Here is an 18606-nt window from a genome sequence, read left to right on the forward strand (position 1 = left end):
ATAGTTCAAGCCAGTAATCTACAGCAATGGAGTTTACATGCCTCTGGGAATGTACAAGGATTAGGTGGGCAAGGCCACGTTTAATTTCTAGGTGTTTCATATCCAGGTGCTTGAGATCTGACAGCTTGTGTGGCTGGGGAGTGGCCTACCCACAGGAGGTGTGAATGTGGTTGGCAGACCACTAGGACCCCTGCCTGAACAGCAGTCACTCCCTCCCTCCTTCCTGGGACCCAATTGAAAGAGCAAAACCCACAGCCCACTGCCCACAGGGAAAGGCAGGCCCAAGAATTTAGGCTCCAAGTGGAGAAAGCAGTTTCTTCAGACATAGGACTTGCAGCACACAAAAAGGGAAACGCCCCAGCCAAGGTGAATACTAGGTCACCCTTTTTGAGGCAGGCCCTTGTCACTAGGGTAAGGAATCGCTTTGGCCCACCCTGCACCCTCAGTGGCAGACATCTGCAGCCTCCAGCCCCCAAGTGAGGAGTGGGCAGCGTCCTGGGTGGTGTGTGAGCGCGCATGTGTTCATGTAGCCTCTACTCCATGGAATAACACCAGTTGCACCTCTAGATGAGGTGCCCCATGCCTAGCCTTGAGGCAGGACCAGTCCCGGGTGGAGAGAGGGAAAGGGAGGGAGAGGGGAAGAGCAGGTGAAGGAGCCCCTGAGGCTCCCCACCTCTGGCCTGAACGCACCTGTGGGGGCGCACCTTGAGCCCATCCAGCATTCTCTGGCGGTCATCCCAGTGTGTGGACCCCACCCCATGCTAGCGCCCCAATGGCGTGTTCCAGGAAGGGCGGGAGACAGGGCTGAAACCCAGGGGCTACCACCTGTGCCCACTCCCCCTTGGAGGCGGGGAAAGTAACAGGTGACGTCAATTGAGGTCCCGGGAGCCCGCAGGGGTGGCAACCGCCCCGCTGCGTGACCCGCGAACGCCAATGGCCTGGCGGTCTCCGGGGCAACATGGAGGGTCCATGCTCTGCAGCTACTGTGCCCCCGCCCCTCGTCCACACTGCAGAGCGCGGTGGCGAGCAGGCGCCAGAGTGCTGGCCCACGTGTGGCAGCCCTGAGACAGGAACAGGGAAAGGAAGAGGGAAAGACAGCAAGAGAGCCAGGGAAAGAGGGGCGTCGGACCCCCACCCCCGCTGCGCGTCGCCCCGCGCCCTCTTTCTATGGCTGATATCAGAAAGGACCCACCCCAGGAGAAGGTACCAGACTCGGGGAGGGCGCGCGTGGACCCTGGAGACCCCGCCACCCCCCCAACCCGCTGGGGTGGGATTGCGGCAGCCTGCCAGGGCTGGGAGTGGTGTGGGGAGGAGGCTGAGGCCCCCTTGCGCCTTCGGAGGGTGGGGGTCTACCTGGGCTGCAGAGGCGCTGACGGAGGAGGAGGAGGGGCAGCAGCAAGGGGGCAGGAGGGGGAGTTTCAGCATTAACCTGGCTCTTGCCTTGTTCATATTCACAGGCGGTGGAGACCTGGGCTGTCTGCCATCGCCCTGGGAGTTGGCCCAAATTTCTGTGCATGGCAGAAATCATGATCACTGATCATTCCCCCCTAAGTTAGACGCTGTAGAGATTGGGGCCATGCCGTTGAGTCTGTTGCAGGACTGGTGCAGGGGGGAACATCTGGACACCCAGAGGTCTATGCTCATTCTGGGGGTTCCTGAGGACTGTGATGAGGATGAGTTTGAGGAGACTCTTCAGGAGGCTCTCAGGCACCTGGGCAGGTACAGGGTCATTGGCAGGATGTTCAGGAGGGAGGAGAATGTCCAAGCGTGTCTCCTGGAACTTGCCCAAGATATCGACTATGCTTTGATCCCCAAGGAAATCCCAGGAAAGGGGGACCTTGGAGGGTGGTGGTAAACCCTCGGAACTCAGACGGCGAATTTCTCAATAGACTGAACCACTTCTTAGAGGAGGAGAGGTGGACAGTATCAGACATGAACAGAGTTCTTGGATCAGACATCAATTGCCTGGCTCCCAGAGTGGTCATATCCCCTGATTTCTGGATTTGGGCCCAGAACCTGGGGGCAGTAGTACAGCCTCTGCTAGAACAGATGTTATACCGGGAGCTCAGGGTGTTCTCTGGGAACACCGTGTCTGTCCCAGGGGCACTGGCCTTTGAGGCCTGGCTGGAGCACACTACGGAGGTGCTCCAAATGTGGCAGGTGCCTGAGGGGGAGAAGAGGCAGAGGCTGATGGAATGCTTGAGGGGGCCTGCCCTCCAGGTGGTCAGCGGGTTCTGCGCCCACAACGCTGCCATCACTGTGAAGGAGTGCCTGGCGGCACTGCAACAGGTGTTTGGGCCCGTGGAGAGCCGCAAAATCGCCCACGTGAAGTTTTGTAAGGCCTATCAGGAGGCGGGAGAGAGTGTCTAGTTTTGTGGTCCGGTTGGAACCCCTGCTCCAAAAAGCCATTGCAAAAAACACAGTATCCCAGAGGAAGGTGAATCAGACGTGCCTGAAACAAGTCTTAAATGGGGCTAACCTTCCTGACAAACTTCGAGACAGGCTTAAGCTGATGAGACAGTGGAGGAAGCCTCCCGGTTTCTTGGCCCTGGTGAAGCTGCTGCATGAGGAGGAGGAGTGGGAAGCCACCATGGGCCCTCTGAGGGAATGTCTGGATGAGTTGGAAGCAGGCTTCAGGTCCCCTGCCAGGGCCTGTGGTTTCCGAGCAGTGTCTTTTCCTGACCCTGGCAACATTGTGCAGACCTGGCCTTCCCAGAGTTCCCGGCGCAGGAGGGGCAGGGGCCGAAGGGGAGATGTGCCAAGGGATGGCTCTGGAAGTTTAGGAAATTGGAAACACCACACATTCTGCTATAGTTGTGGAGGAAATGGCCACATCAGGGCAGAATGTAGCAACACTCCCAACCGCTGCTCGGTGAGGCAGATGAGACAGGCTGCCATAGAGTCGGGAAATGGCAACCGGGCTTGGGAGAAGAGCCATCCCAAGACCAAGGACAGATAAGCTCAGGAAGACAGGGCAGCTCTTCTTCCTGCAGGCAGAGGAGACGACAAAAGAGATCTTGGAAGAAAAGGAAGGGGCATTCCATGCAAATAGTGGAGGACTTGAGTGGGGCAGAGGGGCAGGACAGTGAGGACCAGGATAAGCCCCCTCATCCTCCAGCAGCTGAAAGGGACCCCACTATGAGGCCGACCTCCCCTCAGGGAGAGACAAACATAGGACCCTGAAGAGTTACAGCGACACAAGCAAGCGGCCACCTCACCCAGCACATGGGGTGCTCGAGCCGTGAGCAGGGGCCCCACCATGGCAGAGGCTGAAGGAGTTGCAGCTGAGGACTTTGGTATGCGTCCCAATATCTAGGTGAGGACTCAGGCATGGGCCCGGTCATTTGGCCTCCCCCAAATGCCCACCCGGTGAACTCAGAGCTAAGAATGCCCACAGGCCCATGGGCCCCACCAAGCCCAGAAGAACCTTCCCCGGGGCCACCCCTTCCAGAAGCAGCCAGCACCGGTGCTGAGGAAGAGCCGTGTGGTGGGAATGGGGTGGTGACCCCCCGGAAGGGAGGCCGCAGAGTCCAGCCCGTCTTCAGGATTATCTACACTGCTCTGGGGAAGCCCCACGAAGGCACCACCCTGGAGCCGCTGCGCAAGTGAGACCGGGACAGCCCGGCCCCAGCCTGCAGGCATTTCCTCCCTCTGCAGCCTGGAAGGGCTATGGGGGGCAGGAGGGCAGAGACTGAGAGGAGAGCCCTGGGCAACAGCCTGGGCTCAGCCTGCAGGGGGATGGGGACTTGGGCTGGTACCACAGCTGGTTGGGGTGCGAGGGGAAGGGAGGGGGATTTGTTCTAAAGCAGGAGGAGAAGGGGGGAGCATGAGGAGAGGAGAAGGAGGGGAGGAAGAAAACCAGGAGTGAACAGGAGAGGAGGGGTAGGGGGATGGGGAGGAAAACAGGAGCTGAGCAGGAGAGGAGGAAGAGGAGGAGAACAGGAGGTGAGCAGAGGAGGAGGGGGGGGAGTTATTGGGAGGGGCAGTTTTTTGTTCTGTTTGTTTATGCAGGGCCACTGGAGGTATGGAGTGAGCAGGCAGGAGAATGGGAACTGGCCTGGCAAACCACCACTCAGCAGCCACCAATGCCAAGGCCAGCCCCAGCCCCACCCCCAAACCCTTCTACCTTGGGCAGCCTGCCTGGGAGCACTCCGAGCAGCCTTCCCAGGTCTAGAGGGGCGGCAACATCTGCCATCCGAACAGACCTGAGAAAGGTTAGGGGCCATCTTAAGGTTGCCAACTGTGGGGACCACCATTCTTCATCCCTCGGGGCAGGCTGCTCCCTGTACAGGGAGGCCTCCACCCATTTCTCTGTAAGCCCCATGGTGACTCACATGTCAAGTAATAACCCCTCCCCATACATACAGACATGGTAGTCATGGTTCCTATGAAGAGCACCCAGATGAGTGCCCTGGCCTCCCCTCCCTGCCCCCCTGGGGCAGCCATCTCTCAGCCCCAGCATATGCTGTGAGCCCCACTGCCAGCCAAGGCTCTGCCAGCTCTCAACCAGTGTCGTGAGCTCAGCCTCTGCTTTCTCGGTGTAGATTTAGGCCAACTGCTGCTGTGCTTGTGGAGATGTGTGTGTTCTTCTCTGAGCAGTTCCCCACCACCACCCTACCCTGTAGACCCCAAGCCGAGCCCCAAGAGACTCCAGGAAAGATGGCTGAAGGCATGGTCGGCTCTCACGGTTGATCTTGGGACAAAAGACTGGACGAGGACAGAAGGCAGCTGCCCAAGTCTCCACAGAGTCTGTACTCTGATATATAACCCTGTTGTTCCCTGTGACTCAGTTTCTTAGGCTTGATGGAGTGTCCCCTGATGTGTTTTCCAGTGTTCTGTGTCTGTTCTGTGCAGGCCACAGGTCAGGGCCAGACCCTAGTATATTGTCCAGAGGGGAAAGAGTTCTGCAGTGAGTGGACATCACTTGCACCCAGTCCTCAAAGGTCAATCATGGGGCCCTCAGGAAGATACACTATGGTGGGAGGGCTGTTATGTGGAGGAAGTTGAGGTACCTAATTAGGGACCTTAGGAAGTGGGCAAGATCTATTGGCTCTAGTGGCAGTTAGAAGCTCCTCTCTGTGTTGTTATTCCCTTTCTTCAATGGATTCAGTAAATGTTTCTCTTCAGTAAAGTTCATTGAATGTTTCAGCTCAGTCTTGCCTCTGCTTTGGACAAGGAAGGGTCTGCTGGGGGTGGAGGGTTAATAGTGGCCTGGTTAATATTGGTTTATGTTCTGGGAAAGGTCCATGAAGACTGTTAAGTGTCCTAATTGCAAAAGGCAGTGGTAAACATCCAGGGAACAATGGCTTATCGATCAGGGCAAAGGAACAGAGCTAGGCAGGCTGGGTGGTACCCATCAATAGGATGCTGATGGGAGTGCACAGTGGCTGCTTGGATCCCTAGGGCACTCAGGGAACTCTCCAAGATAAGGCAGGGCAGGGGACAGCTGGCAGTCCCAGGATTCCTCACTGTCTTGGGGATCAGAGTATTCAGACCTGGAGTATCAAAACCAGACCAGCCTGTGTGAAAATGTAAATTTAAGTGTGTGAAAGTCTGTATGAATGACTTTGTGAATGTGTGTCAGTGAATGTGTGTGAATATGTGAGTATGTAAGGTTGTGCGAATGTGTCAGTGATGAGTATAAATGTGTTAATGAATGTTAAACATGAACATTTGTATGTATTAGTTTGTATGTTCATGTGTGTGTGAGTGATTGTGTGAGTGTGGGTGAATGTATGTTTACATGTATTAGTGTGTATCAGTGGATATGTGTCAGTGAATGCATGTGAATGTGCATGAATGTGTACATGGATAAATACGTCTAGTGTGTGAGTATGTATGTGTTTGTGTGTGCAAGGCAATGTGTGAGTGATTGTGTTGTAAGTGTATGTGCATTAGTATGTATAGATGCATATTTGTGTCAATGTGTGTGTGAGTGTGTGAATATGTGAGTGAAAAGTGTGTGAATATGTGTGACTGTGTGTCAGTAAATTTGCATATGTGTGAGAGATATTTGGATCAATAACAGTGTTCCTATTCTGTATTTTTCAGTTCTAGAATTTCTAGTTGGTTTTTCATTGTAGTTGTCATTTTTCTATTGAGATTCTTTCTCATTAGTACCTTCATTATAATCATTTTTTCCTTTTAATTCTGGAACACATTTATTTACAACTAGAGGCCTGGTGCACAAAATTTGTGCATGGATATGGTTCCTAGGCCTGGCCTACGATCAGGGCCGATTGGGGCCTCCCTTCCTCAGGCTGCCAGCTGCAGGCTGGGGCCTTCCTTCATTCCATGCTGCCACCTGGTGGTCAGTGCACATCATCGCAAGTGCTCAAACTCCCAAGGGGATAATTTGCATATTAGCCTTTTATTATATAGGATTGCTGCCTTATGTGCTAATCCCATCATCCTTGCCATTTCTGGACAATGGGCACATTTTCCCCTTGGTTATGGATCATGTTTTTCTCCTTCCCATGTCTTGAAATTTTTGCATAGAGGCTGGATATTTTGACTGTTATGTTGTTAAGTGTCTTGGTTTTGTTGTTTCTTTTGTTTCTCTGTTGAGTTTTGTCCCGGTGGGCAATTAGTTTACTTACAGACTAGCATGAGCCTCTCAATACTTGTTTTTAAGTTTTGTTAATGTAGATTTTATAGAGCTATGTGAGCCTTCCTCCTAATGTGTGCTCTTTCTGGATTCTGTGAGGAATATCCAGGGACTTCAATGTGGTTTCTACATTCTGGCTGGTAATAATACTGTGTAAGCTCTGGTATTTCTCCAGCTCACAGCTTCTGGAAGGTGTCCTGTGTCCAACCATGCAGTATCTCAATCTGAGCATGCGGAGTTAGTCTTGGCTTAGCAAGAACTTTGTGAAGTGCTCTGGAGCTCTTTATATGTCCAGGTACCTTCTATCCAGTATACCGCTTGAAAAATGGAGTAGCATCCAACTTCATAACTTAGCAAGACTGCCACATGCTGCTTGGATTCTCCGTTTCTTTTTCATAGACTGAAAAGTACCTCCATATCAATTGCTGGCCTGATCTTTGGCCCCACATTGTTTGTTTGTCTTCTGTCAGACCTCACAGTACAGTGGTTGGGGTCAAATTGTCAGAAGATATTTGGAGGGAAGGTTTGTATGGATGGGGCCCAGGGTGATAGTTGGAAGGTTGAGAGGGAACAGGTGCTCAGGGAGGTTGGATGGGACCATGAAGGGCCCGTGGTGCCCTTGCTAAGAACTTTAGACTACTGCCCAGATGTGCAGCAGTCCACCAAAGTCTCTAGGGAAGTATCACTATCCCAGAGGTTTCTCATCTGCTGAGGTTAGAGGAACACCAGAACTGGGAGTCAAGCAGATTCTTGTTAGACAGCATCTCTTTGCAGATCTGGGCCAAACTTCTCCAATGGAAACCAGCATTTTGCCTGGCCATCTTCCAGTCCCTAGAGGCAGCTAGCTCCCCCTTCCCTATAACTCAAAGCTACAGGCCATAGGGATATTCCATGTCCCAAAAGGGAGAGTCTGAGTTTGCCCTGGAAACCATGTGTCACTGGCAGCCTTCTCTTCTCCAAGATGACCTTGAAAAGACTCCATTCTGCCAGGGAATGTGTGAGGACCACATACTCAGGCAGGCTTGATTTGGCCCAACTCTGCCCCAGTAAGTAATCCCATTGGAGGCCAGACATCTTGCTTATAGTCATCTGTCACTGTTACAAGCGAACTACTGGATTGCTCAGAACTTCTTTGCCTTTAAGAAACTTTGCTTGTGGCATCCTTTCCAAGGATCCTGATCACTGCTTCCTAACACACACACTCATGATGTGAAGAAATTAGGCGGACTCACTTTGTAGAAATCACCTTCCATTAAACCACCAAGAAGGACACAAAGGAGCAGCTGACCATGGAAGTCCAGTGTGGAAGCAGGTAACAGCGCAACATAGCACAGCCAATGTACATGGTCAACTCCAGCCAAACCCTGCAAAACAAATCTTTGGAAGCCAGGGTCCAAATATATAGGCCAGCCTTACAGTGGCTTTGGAACCAGTATTTAAGGAGAAAGCCAAGCTATTCCCTGGAATAGGATATGAATTCTAGGAGAGTTCAAACTTTCCCAGGTGTATTAGGCTACTGATTACAGTTACTGTAAACTGGGCCGGAATTACTCAAAAAGAGAAATTTATTGTCACAGTTCTAGAGGCTAGAAGTTTGAAATTAACATGTTAACAGAATTGGTTTCTTCTGCATATTATGACGGAGAATCTGTTTCATTTCTTTTTCCTACCTTCTGGTAGCTTTAGATGTGACAGGAGAAATCCAATATTTGCATGGCTTTCTCTGTCTGTGTATGTCTTTGGGTCAAAATGTCCCCTTTTATATAGATAACAGTCATATTGGATTAGAGCCCCACTCTACTCTTAACTTATATCAGCAAGGACACTATTTCAAAGTGAGTTTACATTCTGAGATACAGAGGGTTGGACTTCATCATACAAATTGGGGGAGGGAGGCACGATTCAGCACTAGGTGCTCCATAACACAGCCTCAAAGATGATGCTTTATACAGTACTAAGCATTGCGCTAGCTACTAGACCAATTAGTTTTTAGCAGTGTATGAAATGAGGAGATGTTGACCCTAATGTTTAATAAAATTATTGGATTTATTTACGAGGTTTACCTAATTGTGACTTTTTATTCCCCAAAAACCAGCACTGGAGTAGAATACACTCAATGATGCATACCATGCTTTCCATTATAATGCCTTATTTGATAACATAAAATTTTAGTTACAAATTTATGGATTGATAATAAAGTATTATAGGTGATGAGAAACAGCCTTATTACCCAGTTTTAGAAAATGGACAAAATATATTACCTTTATGTCATTTAAATCTTGATGTTATCATTTCTAGTAATATGTATATTCAAAAAATAAACTATCACGTATTTCTTTTTTTTAAATATATTTTATTGATTTTTTACAGAGAGGAAGGGAGAGGGATAAAGAGTCAGAAACATCAATGAGAGAGAAACATCAATCAGCTGCCTCCTGCACACCCCCCACTGGGGATGTGCCCGCAACCAAGGTACACACCTTTGACTGGAATTGAACCTGGGACCCTTAAGTCCGTAGGCCGACGCTCTATCCACTGAGCCAAACCAGTTAGGGTTATCACGGATTTCTTAGTGGTATAAAAATATTCTTCTAACCCAGCTGGCATGTCTCATTGGTGAGCATCTACCAATTATCCAGGAGGTCACCAGTTCAATTCCTGGTCAGGGCACATGCCTGGGTTGTGGGTTCAATCCCCACTGTGGGGTATGCAGGAAACAGCCAATCAGTCTCTGTTATCATTCATGTTTCTATCTCTCTCTCCTTCTTCCTTCCTCTTGAAAATAAAAAATATATTAAAAATACTCTTCCAACTGTATATTGACACAATTATTTAATTTGAAAAATATAGTCAGATGTTCTGACAGAAATAAAGGCTGATTTCCCTCCACAGTGTGACAAATGATCAGGGTTTTCCCCAGTAAGATTACACCACATGTATTTCTCATATATTGAATGAGCTTGATCTGAAACTTTAAGGTTTTAATAACAATATTGAAGACATTTATAGGGTAAGAGCATTTTTATCAAAAAGTAATTATTATAAAAAGTTCATTTAAATTAACATTCAGTGTGCCCAGATTTCTCCCAGTAAATCAGGTAAAACAGAGTACAAAGTTCTATGTGAAAAAGAAAGAGAGACTCCATAGCCAGGTCTTCACAGAGGCTTTTTGGTATATTTTTCAGAAATTGTGAAATGAAGACTGATGAGTGGGGGAACCAATCCTTTGGCAGGTCAGGTTATTTCCAGTGCTCATCAAAGGACTTAACTGAGTTGTCATCTGATTGATGGGTCCTCAAAGTCAAGGGTTTTTGTGTTTGCTTTTAGCTTATAAACAGAGAAATTCATTTGTCACAGTTCTGTTCTGGATGCTGGGAAGTCTAGGATGAAGGTGCCAGCATGGTTGCATTCCGGCGAGAATCCTCTTCCTGGGGCCTCACGTGGTGGACAGGGTTGAAAACAAGTTTTGATGGGAGATCGTTGAGTGATAGCTGACAGACCTCATGGAAGGAATTCACAGAATGAGATTGTTACCAGTCAGGGACTGGTCTGGAGCGGGTCTGCCTCAGGCAGGCCTATAGTGTGTCTGTTCTTGACTGTGCAGGAAAGATTTCACAACATGAGTCCAGATGGGTTTGAAAGTATATTTATTAAAGCTGGGGATAGTGAGGCAAAGAAAGGAATTAGGGCAGAAGAAACAAGGAAAGCCTAGGTGGTGCTCTGCTTTGGCTGTCTAGAATTGTTATAGGAAAAAAGTGAGCCTAGACAGGGCTGCTTTAGCTCACTGGGAAGTCAGAAAAAAGGGGGGCCTTGAAGACAGAATCAGGGGGTGAGTCCAGGTCAAGCTGCCCCTACCTACTGCTTCCCTGGTTCCAAGTCTCTGGGAACACTTTGAGTTTAGGAAAAAATTAAAAGTTCAAGCCCCAGAAGGGGCATGGGCGTGTTCTAGAGTGAGCCTGAATTGAGTCTTTGTCCTGAGGGCTTTTGATCCTTTTATTTTTTCTTCTGCAGGCCAGAATCTTAGGGGAGGGTTTCAGTAGAATTAGCATTGGCTTTCCAGGTTCATTTTTGATATGGTGCTGCATCAAAATGAATAAAAAGGGGAGTTTTGGATTATTCTTTGGTCTGTTTTATTGTTTTACTTTTATCTCAGGTCTGCTTGGCTTTAATGGGGTTTTTGTTATTTGTTCCCCAACTTCATCTGTCCTTGGGTTTAGCCAGCACAGATGGCATTAATTGAGTCTTTGTTCTCTATTTTCCCAAGCCAGGGTGATTTAAGCTATGTATTCTCTGGTTAGGGAGGAGAGGTATGAACCATTTTCTCTTAAGTGTCCTTGGGTAGGGAAGATAAGATCTTGCAATTCACAAGCTGGTTTCAAGCTGCCCGAACTGTTTGGTCTTATTTAATTTTCTTGTCTCAGTTTCCCCATTCTACTTGTTCAGGAATTTGTCTAGCTTCTTACTATCCTGCCACAAGATGACATACTATATTAAATCTTCTTTTGCTCCTATCCACTTTCTTAGATAAAAAAGACAAGTAGGATTACAGTTAGAACAGGATCCTGCCTCATATTTGCACACGCCATACTTGTCCATGAAAACATTACTTCATTGGGAATAAAATTCCATTCATTCTAAAGATTAATTTCCAACCAACTTTTACTTTCCATGTTAATTCATTATAAAAATTGTACTATCTCTGTTATTCTGAACAGCTGGATACTAGGATTAATAATTGTAATTATGAAAAATTTTCATAATGAATAAAAAGGCATTTCAATTTGCTAATATATATTTATTGTAGAGAAATGCCATAGGTGTCCATAAAAGATGTTGAGGAAAACAATAGATCACACTCAAATAAAAATATGTCAGGGAAGAGGGATGCAAACATGAATTCAAAGAAGTGAAATGTGGTTGCCAATTTTCCAACTTAGAGAAGAGCTGTTTCATGTATTTTTAAATAAAGGATAATGTATCAATATATCAAATTGCCTGGGTATTTAGATTTCATTGGATACCATCAAAATAATTAATGAAATTAAAATTGTACTCTAAATTGTACTCAACATTTACAACATAGCCAGAAAATTTGTGTTTACAACTATTTAAACTTAAAGTCAAATATTTTAGATGTCAACTTCCATGTGTGAGGAGGGTTATGAGCAAACACTGACTACTTCCCATCTAAGCTGTTCTATGCTGGCTAGGATTATGCAGTAGCCCACTAACTGCTCTTTTTAAAGACCACCTTGTCCCCTCTAAAACTTTGTCTACACTGCAACAAAGAGTGATCTTTTAGGATGCAAACCTGATCACATTAAATCTCTTGCTCATAAATCTCACAATGACTTCCATTGTGCTTTGAATTAGAGTTAAAATCCTTAACCTGGTTGACACAGTCTGAAAGTTGTGGTATCTGTCTGCCAATTACAATGATCTCGAAACTACCTTCCACCCTTACTCAATCTGCCATATTTCAGGCCCTCTTAGGTAATATTGTCCCCACTCCTGGGCCTTTGAATACTGCTATACCCTTAGCCTAGAATGCTCTTGCCTTCCTCTTTTCCCTAGGTCTCTCCTACATGTCCTTTAACCCTAAGTACCAGCTCTATTTCCTTAGGAAGACTTCATTGACTTTCCAGATGAACTCATACCCACCTAGCGAGTTCCCATATAGCACTGAATTTCCTTCATAGCACTAATCATATTTGCCATATTATATGTATAAGCAGGTCTACAAAGACTCAGGAGTGATTTTTAAAAAATCAAGATTATAGACCCTCTACATGCACTCCAACACCATCCACAGGTGAAAATCTCAGTTCTTTCTAAGAAAGAGAACAGCTTTTTGGCTTGCCTTTATTGCTCCCCACACTACAGTTTGCAGGGCATTGTCCATGCTCATACACTTGGTGACTCTTGACAGTAAAAGGGGACAGTTTTCTGTTTCAATCTCCTGGCTCTGATGAGCAAGATTCGTGGTTTTTAAGGGAATTGGCTTTGCTAGACTTCATAGAAGTGAAAAAGTAAAAAGCCAAGAGTTATACCCTTCTTTCTCTTTGGACTTTTTTTTTCATTCTCCTCACTGCTCAAACCCCTGAATTCTAGGGTTGTATTTAACTTGGAATAAGCAATCAATGAATATTGGTTGATTCTTTGCATCTTTGCACCACCCATCCCTGGAAGAAAATGCCCATACAAAGCTTTTTCTGCCACCTGAATGGATGCTAGGACACTAAGTTGGGGGTGCAATGGATCCCCTTGATAGATATGATACAGTTTACTCCCCAGAATTTTGTTGAGGGATCATTTCTTAATGGTCTGTGGTCACCCCTTAAAATATGCAGTGAGTTAGGGTCTATTTCTGCTCTGGCCCACAGGCATAGACTCAGCACATACTATAATGAGTGAAGCATAGCAGGTACAGCTTAAATCCTTGTTGGTACTCATTTTGTCTGGTGGAGGCCCTGGGAGTTCTCCAAGTTCACAGGATGCAATTTTCTTCCTTGTGTGGAGGGGAGAGGGAAATGTCAAAGCATGTCTTCCTTCCCAAGGGAGAGAGACAGAAAGTCCTCCTTACATCTGATACCCTAGAGTAGCTATTTCCAACTTGTGTGCTGTGGCACACTGGTATGCCACAATAATTTTTAAAACATGCAATACCTGACTATTTAGTCAGGGACACTGACCTCTTTTCCCTTAGATCTGTCAAATTAAAAAAAAAATGACAACAGCCAACACAACAATAGCTGACTGGTGTGAATGAATTAAAGCTGTACCAATTTTTTTTCAGATTGGCAAAAAAAAATACATACCTTTTGGTGTGTGTCTAGAATCTTAGTAATTAGTTTTTTGTGACCATGAGATGAGAACAGTTGAAAATCACTGCCCAAGGGGCTAAAAGCGTGCTTGCCTCTTGGAGAAGAGGCCAGTCAGAGAGTGAGGGCCCAGGAAGGGGAGCTATATGCAAGTAGGCAGAGCCTTCAAGAGCTCACAAATGACCCGTGGCACTGGGCTGGGTCAGTGTCCTGAGGTAGCAAGTGAACTCAGTCACCGGGGTCAAGCCATTATAGGGCAGGATATACATTTATTCCAGGCACAGAGGTGGTAGATCAGGAGAGGCCGACCTGCCCTCCTCCCTGAAAGGGCTAGGAGAGTAGGATGGAGCCTAAGAACAACATTGGGCCAGGCCTGCCTTTCAGTGAGGCAACTCTGCAGCCAGGATATTACTATTCCTAGAGTGTTAGTGATTAAAGGGCCCTGAATTTCTGCTATCCCTCCCTTCCCTGTCACTCTGACCATGGCCATACCCTTCATGTCAAAAGAGTCAAAGCCTGGATAGGGGTACTGTACCCATCATGCCAGGGGACACAATATCTATGCTCTTAGCTAAGCTGGCCATTCCCTGGACTTTACTCTCAACATCTAGTGCTGAAGAAGGTGTGCTATGGAAGCATCCTGTCACTTCGTGGCCCTGGGCCTCTGTGAATCCTGATTGAAACATCTCCACACCACCTCACCATGAAGTGTTTTTAGGTTTATTTCTCCCTGTGGTCAACATCTGCAGGGTGCTGGCTCTGTACATGTCCCAGTGTTGGCAGGTACACTAAGCTGAAAGATAGCAGATCCCCTGGTTCTGAGTTGAACAGATGGCACAATCACAATTCCTTTACCTAGACCAGGGAGCCTAGCTGCCCAAGGGCCAGGTGGGGGAGTGGGTATAGGTAGAGTGATCAGGGTAGAAGGCAGGAAGGAAGAAGAGGGCAGAGTATGTATCTATCTGGTGTCACACAGGATTCTGAAATGCAAGTGTGGCCATAGGAACTCATCCCCACACACCACCCCATTTCTCTCTTCTTCTCAAAAAGGTGAGGGAAAGACAGTTGCTGCTGCAATTCCCATGTCAGGGAAGGGCCTTTCCTTCCTTTGGGTCCACACACCAGTGAGAAATCTGGGACCCTGCTTGAACCCTCCTTGTGCTTTCTCCATCTCTGGAGCCTGTATCTTCCCTTTTCTCTTAAACTCTTCTGCCCAAGGAGCCACAGACCATCACTGGCCTGGACTACTGTAAAAGACCCTCTCTGCTCCAGACTCGCCTCCCTGCTATCCAGTTCACCACACAACAGGTCTGATTTATGTCATGGCCTCAGGTCCCAGGCCCCTGGCAGATGCAAGCAGGCTGACAGATTAAAGTGCTTGCTCAAAAGAAGGCACCAAGGGCCTCCTCTGGGCCAGACTCAGTTCTAAGATCCTTCTCTTAGGGAGCTTGTGACCTGGGGAGGGAGCTATTGGTGCCCCAAATCAAAACCCCAAACCATCATCTCTCATGTGATGACACATAAGTCAATGCTGCTAATCTGAAATGAATTATGAATGGAGATTATTCAGTGGTCCACATTTGATGTGGCTGGCTGGACAGAGGAAGCCTCTGGAAGGAGGAGGCATTTCAGCTGAGACTGGATGAAGGAGAGGAAGAGAAGGAGAAGGATGCCACCATGAGAAGTTCTTGCCATTGATTGTCCCTTATAGTGGAAGAGGAAAAGCAAAGACCACAGTAGGGATGAGCTGAGTATGCTCTGGGACCAACTGAGAAGGCCAATACAGCAGGACTTTAGTGACAGGAAATAGGGGTGGTGGGTGAGGAAAGAGAAGTCCATCTTCAGGGTGGGGGAACTGTTGACCAAGGGAAGAAGACTTTGGTCGTGGTTCCCGTGGAGAGAGAGGAGGAAGCAGGGAGCGGGGCTGTTAGAGGGGAGACCCGCCACGGCTGTTGCCACCGCCGCCTCTGTGCTCCTGGCTCGGGGAAGGAGGCGTGAGTCCTGGGCTCGAGCCTCCTGCGGCGCCTGCTGTGGGAGGGTCGGCGGATATAGATAAACTCAATGTTGACAGCATCATCCAACCGCTGCTGGAAGTAAGAGGGTCCAAGCCTGGTAAGAATGTCCAGCTACAGGAGAATGAAATCAGAGGACTGTGCTTAAAATCTCGAGAGATCTTTCTCAGTCAGCCTATCCTACTAGAACTTGAAGCACCACTCAAAATATGTGGTGATATCCATGGGCAATACTATGATTTGCTTTGACTCTTTGAGTATGGTGGTTTCCCGCCAGAAAGCAACTACCTGTTTCTTGGGGACTATGTGGACAGGGGGAAGCAGTCGCTGGAGACTATCTGCCTCTTACTGGCATACAAAATCAAATATCCCGAGAATTTTTTTCTTCTCAGAGGAAACCACGAATGTGCCAGCATCAATAGAATTTACGGATTTTATGATGAATGTAAAAGAAGATATAACATTAAACTGTGGAAAACTTTCACAGACTGCTTTAACTGTTTACCGATAGCAGCCATCGTGGATGAGAAAATATTTTGCTGTCATGGAGGTTTATCACCAGATCTTCAATCTATGGAGCAGATTCAGCGAATTATGCGACCAACTGATGTACCAGATCAAGGTCTTCTTTGTGATCTTTTGTGGTCTGACCCTGATAAAAATGTCTTAGGCTGGGGTGAAATGACAGAGGAGTGGCCTTCACCTTTGGTGCAGAAGTGGTTGCAAAATTTCTCCATAAGCATGATTTGGATCTTATATGTAGAACTCATCAGGTGGTTGAAGATACGAATTTTTTGCAAAGAGGCAATTGGTCACTCTGTTTTCTGCACCCAATTACTGTGGAGAGTTTGACAATGCAGGTGCCATGATGAGTGTGGACGAAACACTAATGTGCTCTTTTCAGATTTTAAAGCTTGTAGAGAAAAAGAAGCCGAGTGCCATGAGACCAGTAACACCTCCAAGGGGTATGATCACAAAGCAAGCAAAGAAATAGATATCATTTTGACACTGCCTAGTTGGGACTTGTAACATATAGTATATAGCCTTCATTTTTAAAACTGTAATGTGTATTGGTCAGCTTGCTCAAATAGTGTGTTTGTGGGGCCCTCCCTTCCATTTTTTCAGTTAATGAATGGCATTTGCTGGTTATAACAGCAAAAGAAAGACTTCACTCCCAAGAAAAAATGTTTTGTTTTTTAGTTCTTCCTTTTGCAAACAAGTTTAATGATGGTGTTAAATCTGTGCACCTCCAGACAGTTTATTCTGTCTAAGGGGTAAGTGTACAATTGACTTTCTTTTTTCAGTTCAGTAAAAACCATGGATAATGTAAATGCTTGTTTTCTTTAGGATATAAAGAGAGCCCTAGGGTGCTCAGTCTGTATATGTTATTGTCATAAAATGCATACTGTTGATACAAATCACTGTGAACATTATTATTATTTTTTTTAGGAATTTGTTTCAAAGGGATTGCTTATTTCTCTCATTATCTTGTCATGTACAAACTGGTTTTTATAGCTATCAACATTAGGAGTAACTTTCAACCTTGCCAGCATCACTGGTATAATGTATATTTAATTAAAGCACACTTTCCTCTACCTTATACTTAAAATGACAAAGCCATTATTTTCAATGTTTGCGACTCTTTCCTAAAGCCAAAGTTTCTGTTGAAATATGTATTGACACCCCCCAAGGATAAGGAGGTATGGTTTGTGTATCCATGCCACCTTCTTGAGGATTCAAAATCAGGTTTTTGAGTTTGAATAGCAATTAGTAACATAGTGGTGTTTAAGCTATTAATGCTTAAAATTAATAACATTTTGTACAATTTCCATATAGTCTATTCATTAAGTAATCTTTTTACAGTTGCATCAGGCCTGAACCCGTCCCTTCAGAAAGCTCCAAATTATAGAAACAATACTGTTCTCTACGACTGAGCGATTATGCTTTCTTTGGCCTACAGTCTTTATTCTGCGGTGAAGTTGAGGCTTATAAGTCAAAACAAAAGAACTAACTTACCTATCCACCAGTTTATACAGAACTTACATTATCTATGACTTTTTTAAACCCAAGATCTGTTCAAAAGAAATCTCTTTCAACAGATGACCGTGTATAATACCATGTGATAAAAGTGAATTCAGACTTATTAAATGACGAACTTGTTAAAAAAAAAAAAAGGAGGAAGACTTTGGAATTTACTCTAAGGAGATGGGAAAACACAGGGAGGACCTATCACAGGGAGCAGAGGGGTGGTATTGCAGTTTGCCTTGGCTGCCATATGGGTGGGAGTGGAGTAGAGAGAGGACAGAGTAGATGCAGAGAGAAAAGGAGGCAGGTTAATGAACCATTGAGACATAGAGAGGGGCAGTAATCACTGACTAATGTCAATAAAATCTGATGATGGATTAGACTGGGCTCAGGAACAAAGGAGAGGGAATACAGAATCCTGACATCTTTGCTTGAGCAACCAGGTGGTAGGCGGAGCCCTTGGGGGATCCTGGGGAAGAGGTAAATGTGCTGAGGGGGATGAAGTGCTCTGGCTTGGACATATTCCTTCTAAAATCCCCATGGAGCATCCAAGTGGGCAGTTTGATGAGCACATGTGGAGCTCAGAGAAGAGGAACATTTGGAATCATTGGCAGGCAAACAAACCCTCCAATGAGAGGACCTTGGCTGAGGCTGGGAGTCCACCATCACACACTGAACTGTTGGGAATTCCAAGGATAAGTAGGCAAAGAGGGGGTAGGCCAGCCAGGAGGTGGGATGTCATAGAAACAGAGAAAGGAAAGTGTTTTGAGAAGGAAGGAGTGTCAACTGTGTTGAGAGCGGGAGCAAAATGAGATGACAAAGGAGAGACAGTAGAGGCATCACAGCCCAGCCCTGGCAGAATGGGTGCTCTGAGGCAGAACTGGAAAGTCAACAGGAAGGAACAAAAGGAAAGTAGAAAGAGATGAGACTGAAAATAGTGGAACTGAATCAACAGTTGGTGACACAGGACCCACATATGCTCCCATGGGAATACCCTAAAGAAGGATCCCAAGCAAATCTACCAAAAAAAAAAAAATGGTGGAAACCAAGAAAGAGGACAGCATGAGGTGCAAGCCATGGCAGGTAGACTAATGCTGAGGTTCAGTGGTCAGAAATTTGCCAGGTGGGTATTAAGAGCAGC

The 18606-nt window shown here is 46.6% G+C and overlaps 1 pseudogene across 1 annotated transcript; it reads left to right on the forward strand.

The window, feature by feature from the left end:
* The first annotated feature begins 3259 nt into the window (after positions 1–3259).
* On the forward strand, positions 3260–17614 carry LOC311615389 (serine/threonine-protein phosphatase PP1-gamma catalytic subunit B-like; annotated as a pseudogene). Its single transcript has 3 exons — positions 3260–3296; positions 15418–16405; positions 17304–17614. The product of its transcript is annotated as a serine/threonine-protein phosphatase PP1-gamma catalytic subunit B-like (transcript).
* The last annotated feature ends 992 nt before the right edge of the window (positions 17615–18606 follow it).

The sequence above is a fragment of the Pipistrellus hanaki genome, assembly GCF_964339955.1.
Source record: "Pipistrellus hanaki genome assembly, chromosome: X".
Classification (NCBI taxonomy): domain Eukaryota; kingdom Metazoa; phylum Chordata; class Mammalia; order Chiroptera; family Vespertilionidae; genus Pipistrellus; species Pipistrellus hanaki.